The following is a 3,372-nucleotide window of genomic DNA, read 5'->3' as shown; positions in this document are numbered from 1 at the left end:
TCCTTCATAGCACTTGCACAGAAAATCATCTTTTCTATTTTTAGGTTCTCTAGCTCTCATCTTTGGGAAGACTAGCAGTGCACTGGGCATGTTCGGTTTAATTTATTTATTTCTCATAACTTATTAATGGTGCATAACACATGTATATGCCATTTAGATGCCTAGATTTATCCTTCATGCTTTAAAAATTATGTAATGAAGTCTCAGCAGGCTTGGGATGCTTCTATTTATGCACATTTTTTGTGCTGACTTGCTTTTGCTGTCTTTAAAAGTCAGTAGGAATTCTGTCATTGACTTCAGTGGAAATTAGAGTGCTTCCCAAGTGAAATTTTCACCCTGTATGCTCATTCCCCCTCCAAATTTTCTACTCTGAAAAGTATTTAAATATGACACCAGATCTCACCACTGTCTGAAATACCCATGGGACAGTATGCATTTTTTTAATTACATTTGAAATGAAACCTCAGGAAAAATCCTGAAAAATGAGATATTCTTAATGTTAAAGACACTAGATAAATTCAGCAAACTTGCTTTCCTACCTCAATCTCAATGACCCAATTGCTCTTTCCTTCTTTTAATATAATGACCCAATTTTCTGTTCCATTATGAAGTTACAAGATCAAGCCTCAGTTTTTCATTTTTAGGTAGCCAGAGTCTTTCATGTACAGCTAAAAAAATGAGCAAAAGACTACTGGATTTCCAGTTACTGAGAACTTACATTTTTCACTGACTTTAGTAAAAACTGTGGCAACTTGGCACTTCCAAAAATCAGGCCAGCCTACTGAGCTTCTTTATATATAGTCATGTAGTGACCTGACTTTCAAAGATGTTGAGTACAAATAAATTGTAATAAATGAAAAGCATCTTCATGTGCTTCATGAATTTGAATATTAAGACAGCATTTGAATAAAATCAACAAGAATTTGCCAAAGTCTTCAGAAGTTTCCAGGAATGTAACAGAATATTAATTTAGTCTCTTGGGTCCTTTCCATAACACTGGATGTGATTTACACATGTAAAGCCCAGACTGACATGGGTAGGGTTTAACCACATCCTGTGCTTTCCTTTTAATTATTTTTCTCAATGAACATTACAATATGCAGTAACACTTTGGTACAGGGAGCAATGACACATCCTGTACCAGAACAGATATGAGCACTGATAATAGAACAGAGAGGTCTTTGTTCATCTGTGTGAAAAACAACCAGCTACATTTTTAATCTCTTTCTTTGATAAACTATTTTGTGCCTCATCTACAGTGTATAAGGGATTAAATTTGGGGTTCAAGAAAAAAAAATCAATCATTTTCACTTTTCTCCAAAACTTTAAAAATTAGGAGAAGTCTCTTTAGCCCTTTTACATACATGTGGGTCAATTCAAATGTCCTCATATCATGTGAAATTATTCCTCAGAATGAGGAGGTGAGCTCAGTTGTTTGGAGCATGGTGCTAGTAACACCAAGGGTGTGGGGTCAATCCCTATATGGGCCATTTATTTAAGAGTGGGACTTGATGATCCTTGTGAGTCCCTTCCAACTCAGAATATTCTGTGAATCTCAGTTATTCAATGTGGTGGTTACCCTCTGTCTTACCCCCTAAAAGTGAAGGCTGTTCATTGCCCACCCCTCAGATTCCATATCTAGTTATCTTGTTAAAAATTCAACACTGGAAATTTTTTCTCCCCTTTTCTACTGCAAAGCCTTTATGTATTTTTCTGTATCTGAAAATAATTTATATGCAACTGTCCCAGATGCAAAAAAAAAAAAAAAAAAGTAAACTGTCCTCTTTTCTTCACATATTTCTTTCCTTTTGGTAAAAATCAAAAGCCTCCTTTGGGACTGGACCATTTGCTCCAAATCAGGGACAATGAATACATTTTTCCCATTATATTTATTAATTACTCTGACTTCTGGGCTACAAATCAATATTGTCATTTTACTTGAAATTCAGAGTTTGAAATCACCATTTTCCTTTCCTTATTATTTTATTTAGTGCAATTTTGTTATTATTGTACTCCTCTTTGGTCTCCTATAGACATGTTCTGTAGTAATCACAATGATTTTTACAATAACATATAACTTATTTGTCTTTTGAAATCTTTAAAGCCACTAGAAAACTAGTGATTTTAGTTTAGTTTAGAAAACTAGCACCACTAGGTGCCACTGGGCAAGTGGGTAATATTTTTACCACTTTCTGTGTATTCAAATCCAGTATTTTGAGTGACCTTTTAAATTTAATCCAGTAATTAATTTAATATAACGGCTTTAGCTGGTTATACTAGCCATTTTGGGATATTCTATAAGATTAAGACAATAATTCTTCTATCTTTCACCGGATCACATAGTACACTAGTCACATTTTGAGTCTGAGATATTCAGAAAGATTTTCTGTCTCCTGTAAAATACTGTGTTTTGATCTGTCTCAGTATTGCTCTGGGCACTTTACTGAGCTATAAGTGCATGGCTCTGCCTGTGATATTAGGAGATTAAAAAGAAAAAAAACAAAAACCCTTCTGGTTTACACTAGATTAATTTCTGCATATCAACAAAATAAGATGCTAACAATGTTCCAAAATTTAAAGTCCTATCATCAGCTACACTGGGATATCAGTTGGGCCTGGGAGATAAGACAGACAAATGGACAACACTTATGACAACACACTCTATGAGTTGTGTCATAAATTCTTGTGTGAGACTCATTGTGTCGTTTACTTGCCACTTAGTTGACTGAGGGCCATCTCTCACTGGCTGGGGGTAGAAGTCAGCACTAGATTGGTTTGACTGAGTGGAGTTGCACAGTGCTGGGTGACACTGGGATGTCACCAAGGGCCCAGGGAGCTTGCACCATGTTACAGCAGAAATTCCCCAAAGAGGCTGCACTGAGAGATGTCCTCTTCCACAGGGGTAGGGTGCCCTGTGCTTCTTTGGGATGTTAAGGGTCCATGGGACAAGAGCGGGGAGGGATTGCAAAAATGTGCACAGGGAGAGCTAGTATGTTTTTTTAGAAGAAGCCAATGAGTAGGAAATCAGGATCCCAACCTCTCTGCAAAGTTCTGACCAAATGTCAGATATTTGGAAGTAAGCCTGTACTTGTTTTACTATTTTGCCTACATTTAAATGTATACTCAGATTTTGCCCCTCCAGGTGAGTCTTCAGACTCCCAGGCTGTCCCTTTGCTGCTTCTTGTTTTTTCTTTCCATCCCCATGAATCTGGCATTTTTTGTCTGCATAGACAGGAAAGAAAACCTCAAAAAAAAAAAAAAAAAGGAAAAGAAAAAGGAAAAAAAAGGCAATTCACACACACCTGAAACTTTGGAGATACTGGAAGGTTTGCTCCTTGTTGAAGGGGGAACGGCTCTGATCTTCAGGTTACA

The sequence above is a fragment of the Geospiza fortis genome, unplaced genomic scaffold (assembly GCF_000277835.1).
Source record: "Geospiza fortis unplaced genomic scaffold, GeoFor_1.0 scaffold81, whole genome shotgun sequence".
Lineage (NCBI taxonomy): Eukaryota > Metazoa > Chordata > Aves > Passeriformes > Thraupidae > Geospiza > Geospiza fortis.
This window is presented reverse-complemented; position numbering follows the sequence as displayed.